The sequence below is a fragment of the Trichechus manatus genome, unplaced genomic scaffold (assembly GCF_000243295.1).
Source record: "Trichechus manatus latirostris isolate Lorelei unplaced genomic scaffold, TriManLat1.0 scaffold00120, whole genome shotgun sequence".
Classification (NCBI taxonomy): Eukaryota; Metazoa; Chordata; class Mammalia; order Sirenia; family Trichechidae; genus Trichechus; species Trichechus manatus.
In genome coordinates, this window is record NW_004444056.1 from 6,617,609 (window position 1) to 6,630,120 (window position 12,512).

General features: G+C 45.3%; 1 protein-coding gene across 2 annotated transcripts in view; it reads right to left on the reverse strand.

Moving 5' to 3' along the window:
• Window positions 1-11,894, reverse strand: part of SEMA4D (semaphorin 4D) — a 123,488-nt gene extending 111,594 nt beyond the window's left edge. For both annotated transcript variants that reach the window (XM_023738632.1, XM_023738630.1), the window contains exon 1: window positions 10,960-11,894. The gene's annotated coding sequence lies outside the window, so the exon portion shown is untranslated. The remainder of the gene's footprint in view (window positions 1-10,959) is intronic.
• Window positions 11,895-12,512: the final 618 nt, after the last annotated feature.

Consider the following 12,512-nt stretch of genomic DNA (forward strand, 5'->3'; position numbering starts at 1 on the left):
CCCCACAACATGTCAACACTCTCCCTTCTCAACCTTGGGTTCCCTATTACCAGCTTTCCTGTCCCCTCCTGCCTTCTAGTCCTTGCCCCTGGGCTGGTGTGCTCCTGTAGTCTCGTTTTGTTTTATGGGCCTGTCTAATCTTTGGCTGAAGGGTGAACCTCGGGAGTGACTTCATTACTGAGATAAAAGGGTGTCTGGGGGCCATACTCTCGGGGTTTCTCCAGTTTCTTTCAGGCCAGTAAGTCTGGTCTTCTTTTGTGAGTTAGAATTTTGTTCTACATTTTTGTCCAGCTGTCTGGGACCCTCTACTGTGATCCCTGTCAGAGCAGTCAGTGGGGGTAGCTGGGCACCATCTAGCTGTACTGGACTTAGTCTGGTGGAGGCCGTGGTAGCTGTGGTCCATTAGTCCTCTGGACTAATCTTTCCCTTGTATCTTGTTCTCTTCATTCCCCCTCGTTCCCAAAGGGGTGAGACCAGTGCAGTATCTTAGATGGCGATTCACAGGCTTTTAAGACCCCAGACACTACTCACCAAGGTAGAACGTAGAACATTTTCTCTATAAACTGTTATGCCAATTGAGCTAGATGTTCCCCGAGACCATGGTCCCCCAGAATCTGTCATTGAACAAAAACAAAAAAGGAGGTGGTGTCGTGGGCGCCAGGACACAGAGGACACAACACACACCTGATGGTCCCACTTGAGGGGAAGCACCAGGACAGACACTGACCACAGTCAAGGCCAGTTATGGAGTCTCACCCCCACAAAGCGGAGGCATGAGACAAAGTCACACCCACGTCGCTTAGCTTGAATTAGTGAACAGAGTGGGCCCTCAGCCTCCTAGGGACAGGTGTGGACAAGCACCAGCCCATTACGGGGGGTGGGGACCCCATCCCTGGGCCCGTCCCACCTAACCTTGGTCCCCATGGTGCACGTGTTCTGAGGACCCAGGGTCCTGCTCCCCTCCCAACCAACCTCCCAAGCAAAGGCCCTAAACTGTACCGATTAATTGCTTTATTTTTATACGTTCATATAAATTGTATTGGATTTATTTCTCGTTTTGGTATTATGTCTTCTCCACAGCTGTAAACATCCTGAATGCTTCGCACAGCACTAATCACATGCTCATTAATAGACAGGCTGAGTGTTCTGGCAGGGGCAAAGAGAACCCACCCAGGAAACACTCATTTTCATGGATCACCTGAAAGCCCCGCCCTTCCGGCACAGATTCACACACAAGACTGGGAAAATCCACACACAAAATGCTCCTCCACGCCCTCCAGGGCCAGATCCTCATTTAAAAAGAACCCTTCACCCGCCACATCCCACAGGAAACAGGCACGAAGAGACACCTGCCCACTGGAAACCACATAGCCAGGTGAGAAATGAGGGCAGCTGGGACAAGGCAGCAATGGCTGTAACAGGACCATTTGGAAAAATGGCCACATGTTAAAATTTTTATTTAACTCCTCATTTATGAGGGATCCAGGAAGATGTTACAACTGCTTTAAAGGAGAACTCCAAGAACCACAAAATTATCTGGAGTTGGCTGGGGAGAGGAAGGGATGGGACGTAACTGCTTATTGGGTACAAGGTTTCTTTTTGGGGTGATGACAGAATTAAGTAGAGATAATGGTTGTACAACACTGTAAATGTACTACATGCACTGTTCACTTTAATATGTTTATTTTATGTTACGTGAACTTCACCTCCATAAAAAAAAAAATTATAAGGAATAAGAGAACACTGACATGGCCCGGACTCTGTCAACCCAGATCTAAAACCATTCCTGAGGCCAACTCTTCAGACAAAGATTACACTGGACTATGGGACATAAAATGATACTCGTGAAGAGTGTGCCTCTTAGCTCAAGTAGATACATGAGACTAAACGGGCAGCTTCTGTTTGGAGGTGAGACGAGAAGGCAGAGAAGGTCAGGAGCTGGCTGAACGGATACAGGAAATCAGGGGTGGAAAGGAGGAGTGTGCTGTCACAGTATAGGGAGAGCAATTAGGGTCAAATAACAATGTATGTATAAACTTTTGTAAGAGAGAATAACTTGAATTGTAAACTTTCACTTAAACTACAACAACAAAAAAAGAGAATACTGACAGGAATTTCCAATGGACGCAAAACTGGCTTTTCCCTTAAGGCGAGTCAATTGATCCCCCACTGGCCAGGATTCGTTTGCACGACTCTAGACAAGAATCACCTGCACTGCTCTCAGTTATGCACAACTCACATAGCTGTATAGACAGATGGTTCCCCAGAGGCCCCAACATTCCCTTAAAAGGTTGGCTGTCCCAAAGCCCGAGGCTCAGAGTTGAGAGATTTAGGAGCAAACACAGACAGGACCCAGTGATGGTGCAGGAGAGAAAGAGCGGAAGAGATGTCAAGAACAACTGCGGATTCCCCGGTGTCTTGAGGGAAGTGGGGAAGGTGGGAGACTTGGAGAGCTGGGGAGTGAGGAGAAGTTTTGCCAGAGACAGAGAGTAGGAAAAAGGCCAGAGAAACACCATGCACCCCACCACGTGGAGCTGTGATCCCTGCCTTCAGCAGGCCTCTGCCTGATCATGGCACTTTTCCAGCGTGGGTGTGCTTGAGTTCCTTGGGACACGCACCAGGAACCAGAAACGTAAAATGCTAAATTATACAAATAGTAGAAAATTTCCCCCAATTCAAACAACAGCCAAAAAATATGTTGATCCTAGGAAGACCAGACTCAATGGTCTGACTTAGACTGGAGAAACCCCAAAGCTATGGTCCCCGGACGCTCTGTCAACCCAGAACTAAAACCATTCCCAAAGCCCACTCTTCAGACAAAGATTAGACTGGACTATCAAACATAAACTAATACTTGTAAGGAGGTCTGCTTCTTATTCTTAGTCCAAGCAGATAACACGAGACCAAATGGATGGCTTCTCTCTGGAGGTGAGATGAGAAGGCAGGAAGGGACAGGAGCTGGCTGGATGGACACAGGCAACCCGGGGTGGAAAGGAGGAGTGTGCTGTCACATTATAGGGATTGCAACTAGGGTCACATAGCCGTATGTGTATAAATTTTGTATGAGAGATTAATTTGAGCTGTAAACTTTCACCTAAAGTACAATTTAAAAAATAAAATAAAATAATTAATTCAAAAGAAAAAATATGCTGATCCCTCAGGTCTGCATTCCTGTAGCCTTGAAAACGGGGAACAACGATGTCATTTCATTTTCAGAAATGCCTGTTCTTTCCACAAATCCGGAATTTTTTGACAGAGCTCCTTGAATATTTCTAAGAACCCATAATATCAGAGAAAGGGTGGCTGCCTAGGGGACTTTTCCTTCTTGGAGTAAAACAACGGCCCTTTATCCCAGGTCCTCACACCTCCCACACGCTCTGAGAATGGATGCATATGCACAGACCCCAACGCAGCCAGCCGACCCCCTGAGAACAAGCGAGGCTGCTCTATGCTTACCCGAGAGGTCACACAACAACTCAGGGAGAGTCTCCTCTGTCCAGAACGCAAGCCGCGTGGCATCGAGACAGCATGGGGCCTCCGTCTCCAGAACCGAGTTCTCGAAATGCATGAATTAACTCCTCAGAGACAGAGCCCAGCTGCACGTGTCTTCACGGCCAATTCACTCACACACCAAGTCACTAAACTTCTATCTACACGTGCTCCCTGAGGCGAGGGACAAGGAGGATGAGGGCACGTGGGAATGTTGTTCACAGGCCTGCATGGTTTCTTTTTTCAGGCGAACCCTGTACCAGTGTGAAGGCAGAGGAGGCGACTGTGACATCCCAGGGTCTAACAGTTCACACAGGGATGACACCGTAAAGACGGCTGTTGTTGCCAGCTGCCACTGAGTCGCTCCCGAGTCATGGTGACCCTATGCACGATGGAACAAAACACTACCCTGTCCTGCATCAGTCCCATGACCAGTTGTGGATCGGACCGTTGTGATCCACAGGATTTTCACTGGGTGATTTTCAGGAGCAGATCGCCAGGCCTTTCTTCTTGGTCCATGTTAGTCTGAAAGGTCTGCTGACACTGGTTCAGCATGAGAGCCACACACAAGGCTCCGCTGACAGACAGGTGGTGACCACAGGTGAAATGCACTGGCCGGGAATCTAACCACCTCTCCTAAGTAAATCAAAAAACCAAACCCGTGGCCATCGAGTCAATTCTGACTCATAGCCACCCTACAGGACAGAGTAGAACCACCCCACGGGGTTTCCAAGGAGCAGCTGGTGGAGTCCAACTGTTGACCTTCTGGTTAGCAGCCGAGTGCTTAACCACTGCACCACCAGGGCTCTGCTCTTCTGCACGGAAGGCAAGAATTCTACCATTGAACTACCAGCGCCCCCTAACTTAAACATAAGGGAGCTAAATACAGGCTCAACTTCCCTTACAGGAACCTTCTCCAGGGATGGCTGCTCCCTTTCCACAGAACCCTCATTATTATATAACCAGAAGATTCCAAGCCACAAATTCCAGAAGGCTTGGCCCGTAAGACAGTTTTGTTAATCTTTTACAAGAAGTCAGAACAGAAACCAAAACATCACCAACCTACTGGAAAGAGGCTGAAATATTAATCTGCAGAGTTAATAGCCCTACACGCAAAAATTAACTGGGGTTTTCCCCTTGGCAGTTAAAACTGAGAATTTTCCATTAAAGGGGCTGGCGTTCCTTTCATGACCTGACCCCAGTGCATGTACCGTGCCTGCCTCACCCCTGGGGGCAGGAGGCAGAGTTTGGAGCCACATGTGGACACGGATTCATAAGTCTACATGACCCTGAACTCATAAGGCAGCACTCCACACTAGACTGTCCATGCCCTGTTCAGGTGTAGCTAATTGCCTCCATGAACAAGTGCCTCCTTTGCCATGAGACCAGAAGAACTGGATGGTGTCCAGCTAACACTGCCGAACATTTTGAGCAAAGATTCCATAAAAGAATCCTGATCAAAAGGGTGAAAATGCAGAACAGAATTTCAAATTCTCATGGACTCTAGACTTTCTGGAGCCATGGAGGGTGGATGAACCCCTGAAACTATTGCCCTGAGATGATCTTTAAATCTTATACCAAAAATATCACCTGAAGTCATCTTAAAACTGAACGATAGTTTAGCTTAACTAGTAAAAAACTTCTGCCTTGAGCATTATGCTCTTTTAAGAACTATCTATATGGGATCAAATTGACAACAGTAACTCAAAAGATTAGACGAGAACCTTAGGTGGCAGTGAGTTTATGCTAATGGGGGAGGAACAACTCAGAAAAGGAGGGTGAGAATGGTTGCACAACTCAAAGAATGTAATCAGTGTCACTAAACTGTACATGTAGAAACTGTTGAACTGGTGTATGTTTTCTGTGTATATTCTCAACAACAACAAAATAAAATTAGAAGAAAAATAAAAAGATTTACAGCCTTGCAAACAGTATGGGTCAGTTCTACCCTGTCCTATAGGGTTACTATGAGTCAGAGTCGATTCAACCACCATGGGTTTGGGGAGGCGCAAACGGTTTGTGCTAGACTACTAAACTAAAGGCTGGCAGTTTGAACCCACCCAGATGTGCCGTGGAAGAAATGCCTGGCGATCTGCTTCCGTAAAGATAACAGCTGAGAAAACCCTATGGAGCAGTTCTACTCTGCATACTTGGGGTCGCTATGAGTTGGAATCGACTTGATGGCAATGGGTTTGGTTTTGGTTTTCCTTTTACTTACCTGCTGTTCCTAAAGGAGCCCTAGTTAAGCACTCGGCTGCTAACTAAAAGGTCAGTGGCTCGAACTCATCAGCCACTCCGTGGGAGAAAAGACCTGGCGATCTGCTCCCATAAAGGTTTCAGCCTAGGGAAACTTATGGGGCAGTTCTACCCTATCCTATAGGGTCGCTGAGTCAGAATCGACTTGATGGCACACAACAATGACTTTTATAATGGAGGGGTCATACTTTAAAAAGTTACAATTCTTAGAAATTGTTCCAACGATATGCTAACAATGTTGTCAGCTGCTCTTGAGTGGCCCTGACTCATGGTGACCCCATGCACAAAGGAACAAAACACCCCATGATCAGCTGCCAGTCAGACCACTGTGATTCCCAGGGTTTTCACTGGCTGATTTGCAGAAGTAGATCACCAGGCCTTTCTTCATAGTCTGTCCTAGTGTGGAAATTCCGCTGAAACCTGTTCAGTATCCTGTTGTTCTTAGGTGCCGTCCAGTCGATTTCAACTCCTAACAACCCAATGTGATAAAACAGAACTGCCCCATCGAGTTTCCTAAGCTGAAATCTTTATGTGAGCAGATCGTCAGGTCTTTCTCCAGCAGAGCTGCTGGGTGAGCCTGGACTGTCAACCTTTCGGTTAGTAACCGCACACTTAATCACTGCGCCACAAGGGCTCCTTGTTCAGCACTGTAGCAACACCCAAGCCTCCAATGGCAAATGGGTGGCGGCTACACAGGAGCTGCACTGGGCGGGAACAGAACCCAGGTCTCCTGCGTGGAAGGTTGGGAATTGTACCACTGAACCACCACTGCCCCCACGATAACAACACACACAGGGAAAAGCTAGCGTTTGACACGTTCCACAGCGTCCAGTCAGAAAGGAGTCCTCGCACTGACAGAAAAGAAAAAGGAAAACCAGATGTCATCACAGCTCCTGTCAAAGCTAGAGCCCAGGGCGCCTGGGATTTCCTCACCCAACCAGGCCACGGACTCCCACATTACACACACGTGCGAGGACAGCCTTCATCAGACACAGCACAACGAGGAGGGACGTGAGCTGCTGCGGACAGCGATGTGGACAGCGGCCAAAGAGAACCATTCACAGGAAGAAACAGAGATTGCAAGGGTCACATCCCTGGTCATCCACACCAGTTCACCCTTTAGCAGGAAATGACAAAGGACTTGCTGAAATTTCGCAAACACAGGCCCCTGCTATCACCCCAGGGTCCACGTAGGGATGATGCTTCCCCCTACCTGTAACAGGTGTTTCCAAACCCTTCTGCCCTGACAAAAGCTTCATTTTATTGCTCAGTAAGTCCCTCTCCTATCTCAAAGCCCCATGTGACACAGATATTTTAATTAAATGAAGGCGGAATTCATCTTGCTTGAAGAACTACTAAAAACTGTGAACTCTTCCCTGACATAGGAAGTTGCTAAAATACCAGGGTTGGGATACAAACTGCACAGCTCCTATTATTCGAAAAACTTTTATTTTGCGATTTAAGATGAATGAAGACAACATTATCATATAAAAGGACAGAGACTAAGTTGTCCTACTATCTTCACAGAGAACATACAGAATTTCCCCTCTCCCCAACCCCTGGTGCGCCCAAATGAAAATCAACCCCAAAATCTCTCTATAAACATCAGACTCAAACATACCGCTCCATTTGGCCGGGGTTTTTAAGTAAGCCATGATGTTTACTGGAAACAGACAAATCAGAAACAAACCAGGGCCTACAAATACACCGCTCAGATCACTTTAAACATTGTGGACATGGGGTGAAAATCTCTTCTTTATGTGGCAGTTACCGGTTTTCTCTTGCTCTCGGGATAAAGGCCGTCAGACTCTCTGTTGAAAACAGTTCCCTGGCAGCCACTGGACACTTCTGAGACACAAGAAGACTTGCAGGTCACTGGGTATTGCGGATTACATTACTACTCCCGGGCACCAAATGGAACTGCGGCAGCTTAAAAGCCCTAATGCACCTCCTAATGCACCTCATTTGCTACTCCCCAGGGAGCCCCTATAAACTAAGGGAATCCAGCCTCGTGAGAATTTCACAATTCCTGCGCCAAGATTATTACACCTTTTCCAAACAAAGGCTGCACGGGAATGGCAGGTCTGAGGTCCCCAATATGTTAATATAGTCCCAGTTACCAATTACCCTTATCAGAATGTAAGAGGTATTATCACTACAGACCCCCCAGACATTAAAAGGATAATAAAGATACTGTAACCAACTCTACGAATGTGAAATCAACAACTTAGAGGAAATGATCAAATTTCTCAAAAACCACACACAAACTACCAACACTTATTGAAGATGAGATAGGTAACCTGAACAATACTCTAGAGGCTAAAGAAATTCAATTCAGAGGCTAAAAACCTTCTGAAAAAGACATGTTCAGGCCCAGACGGTTTTACTAGTAAATTCCACCAAACGTTTAAGGAAGAAATAGAGTAATTCTACACCAAACTCTTCCAGAAAACAGAAAACACTGCCCAGCTGAAATGAGGCCAGCATCACCCTAGGACCAAAACCAGACAAAGACAGTACAAGAAAACTACAGGCCAGTATCTCTCATGAACACAGATGCAAAATCCTCGATAAAATATTAGCAGACTGAATACAGCAATGCATAAAAATACTGTACTGCAACCAAATGAGGTTTATCCAGGAAGTGCACGGCTGGTTTAATATTCAAAAATCAATTAATGTAATCCACCATATTAATATCTTAAAGAAGAAAAAAACACAAGCCTATCAATTTATATAGAAAATGCATTTGAAAATATTCAATATCCACTCACAATAAAAACTTCCAGCAAACTAGGAATAGAAGGTAATTTCCTCAACCTGATAAACAGCATCTATGAAAAACACTACAGTTCTCATTATACTTCATGATGAAAGACTTGATGCTTTCCACTCATCATGGATTGAATTGTGTTCCCCAAAAATATCTGTCAGCTTGGCTAGGTCATGATTCCTAGTATTGTATGACTGTCTACCATTGTCATCTGATGTGATTTCCCTATGTGCTGTAAATACTATCACTATAATGGTAACAAGATAGATTAGTGGCAGTTACATTGATGAGATCTACAAGATTAGATAGTGTCTTAAGCCAATCTCTTTTGAGATATAAAAGAGAGAAGTGAGCAGAGAGACAGAGAGACCTTATACCACCAAGAAAGCAGTGCCAGGAGCCGAGCACATCCTTTGGACCTGAGGTTCCTGCCCTGAGAAGCTCCCAGACCAAGGGAAGACTGATGACAAGGACCTTCCTCCAGAGCCGACAGAGAGAGAAAGACTTCCCCTGAAGCAGGTGCCCTGAGTTCAGACTTCTAGCCTACTGGAATGTGAGAGAATAAACACCTCTTTGTTAAAGCCATCCACTTGTGGTATGTCTGTTAGAGCAGCAGTAGATGACTAAGACACCATCTAAGATCAGGAACAAGGCAAAGATGTCCACTCTCACCACTTACATTCAACATTGCACTGAGAGGTCTTACCTGGAACAGTAAGGCAAGAAAAAGAAATAAAAAGAATACAGTTTGGAAAGGAAGAAATAAAATGGTGTATTCACAGACATCAAGATTGCCAATGTAGAAAATGCCAAGGAATCTATAAAAATCTCTTAGAACTAATAACTCAGTTTATCAATGTCAGAGGATACAAAGTCATCACATAAAATGAGTCACATTTCTATGTACTCTCAATCAACATCTGGTAAATTGATCTACTGAACTTCATCAAAATTAAACTGCTTTGCTCTGTGAAAGACACTGTCAAGGAATGAAAGACACGCTGTAGACAGGGAGAAAATACTTTCAAATCACATGTCTGACCAATAACTTGTATTCAGAATATGAAAAGAATTCTCAAAACACAACAGTAAGAAAATAAATGACCCAATTAAAATACGAGCAAAAAACTTAAATGGAAACTTCACCAAAGAGGATATACGAATGGCAAATAAGCACACAAAAAGATGTTTAATATCATCAGCCATTAGGAAATGCAAATTAAACCACAATGAGATACACTGCACATATATTAGAATGGCTTAAAAAAAAAAATCCCCGAACTGATAATATCAACTGTTCCTGAAGATGCAGAGCAACTGGAACTCTCGTACATCACCGGTGAGAATGCAAAATGGACTCTCTAGAAAACATTCTGGCAGTTTCTCATAAAGTTAAACAGACTTGCCATCTGACCCAGCAATCCCACTCATAGGTATTTATCTGAAGGAAATGAAAACATATGCTCACAGAAAAACTTGTACACAAATGTTTCTAGCAGCTCTACTCAAACATACAATGGAATACTACTCACGGATCAAAAAGAACAAATTACCAATACATGCCACAATTTGAATGAATCTCAAAGGCATTCATTATAGTCTAAGTGAAAAAAGCCAGTCTCAAAAAGTTACACACTGTATGATTCTATTACATGACATTCTTGAAAAGGTAAACTACAGGGATAGACTAGATCCGTAGTTCTCTGTGGTTACGCACAAAAGGGGAGGGTATGAATATAAAAGATAGTACAAAGGAGTTTTGAAGGGATGAAACTGTTTTGGTCTCCTAATTGTGGTGGTGGTTACACAAATCTATACATGTGTTAAAACTCACAGACTTGTGCACCAAAATAACTGATCTTACTGCATATTAATTTTAAAATGAAGGGAAAACAGTGAAGGGACAGCATCAATTTGATTAAAGTGTCTTTTAAAACATCTTTTGTAATCAGAAAAGCAGATTTACAAAACTGAATTTGTATAAAAATCAGACAGCAGAAGTTCAAAAAGTAAAAAGTTAAAGCGCCTTCTCCGTTAACGATTTCCTGTGCTCCCTGTGCACGCAGGCTCAGCCACACACACAAACAGGCTCCTCTAACACTGTAATTATGAATGCAAGAGACTGGCACCGAAGCAGAGACCTCAAGTCAGTTAGTCCAATCCTTCTGACTTTCAAAGAATCATGGTTTTGGCGTCCCACAAGAGGCAACCAAAAGTAAGTAAATACACCCAAACCCCGACCATGCAACTTACATTTTTAGCCATACTTGAGGCAACTAGAACCTTAAAAAGAAATTAACGCAGTCAAACAGAGAACTAGAAAGACCCCGGGGCCAATCAGTCAATCAAAGAAAGCTGGACCCTCCTCCTCTTCCTCCCCTCCACTTGGAAAGTCACCCAGAGGCAAGTGGCAAGAAGAAGAAATGGAGTTACAGGCCCACCGCAGTATTTCTGGATGTCCACGGCAACTGCACCGTGGGGTCAACACTCCCGACGTGGACAAGTTCCAGCCACTTTGCAGATGCATGGACACCAGTTTCTGGGCACTGCCATCCCTCACGTGTAGCCAAGAAACTGAACTCCAATGATGTCTGAACGCAAACTGCAGCTTCTAGACACCTGGCACCAGTAAACACCAAGCATAAACGGTCTGCCTCCTTCAACCAGATCTGTGTATCTCAAGCATCTCAGCAGTGATTAACCTCAGTTTCAACTCTGTTTTGTAGCTGAATTAAGAAATCATTACCATCTGAATCCAAATAAGAACATCACAAAGACTATGCTGGATAAATAAAATAGAAACTGATTTGAATGTCACCATGTTCTTAATTTCTAGCAATCTTCCTTTGTATATAAATACCAGAGAACTGAGTACATGATCCACGTAAACTGCTTTTAACTCAGTTTCTTTCTCTTTGGTTAGAAGCATCAAACCTCCTTCAGAAATCCAATGTAGCTTTAGACTATGGTGACCATTTAAAAAAAAAAAAATTGTGTATTTCATTATCTTTTTCAAGTTTGACAATTCCAAGTACATCCAGGACAAGTACTAAACGCGAAGTGTTATCAAGCCACTATGTCCCCAAGTCTCTTCCTGACAGACACACGTCCCTCAAAAAGAAAAATGTCAAAGGACATTTTGGCTTCACCTTGGTGCCAAACCTTTCTGCATGAAGGACGGGCCTGGGAGTCAAGACTAGAGACTATGGTCTGAGGTCTGTAACTGGTTAATCCCAGAAACGGGGGGAGGGGATTCCTGGCTGTGGAGGCCCTGTGCCCCAGGCCCCAGCCCTGCCACGCCCCCGCCCCGGGCAAGTACCGGGAAAGTACTTCTGAACCAGGAGCAACGCTTTCTTTATTCTCTTAGGACCTGAGCCAAGGGAGACGTGAGAAGCCATTCTAGGCAGGCCCGATGCAGGCATGCGGTTCTGAGTGACATTTGTCATTGTAACCAGGCCTCCTTAGTGGGGGTCAGTCACCTAGGTCAGAGCCCCACTCCAGAGCCCACCTGTGGGAAGAAGCTTTCCAACATTTCCAACTTGCTCTCTCTGGGGGAAGGGCTGAGGGGCAGGGGATCCAAAAGGCCCTGCAGCACCTGCAGGAAAACCCCACCTCTGGCAGACAGTGAAGACAAGAGCTGTGCAAACTAGTACATCCTGGATTTCCAGAAAGAGCTGGCTTTTCTGAGAAGCAGTGCAGTGACAGGCTCCCCAGGAAGCCGCAGAGGTGAGGTGAGCATGCAGCACCTCGCCCTGCACCCTCACACACCTATGGGCAAGAAAAGGCCTTGCAGGTCCCAGGCGCCACCTCCCTGAGCCTCCACTGGCTGAGAAACAGGCTGCCCGCTCAACCCTGGCCAGTCCCCGGAACCTCAGCCTAGAACCAACGCCCCAGGTGACTGCCCCCTGGGCTGCCAGCCACTCAAGTCCCTCCCAGCTCTGTGATCAGCCTCATTCTCCTCAAACACCACTTTGTTGTTAGGTGCCATCAAGTC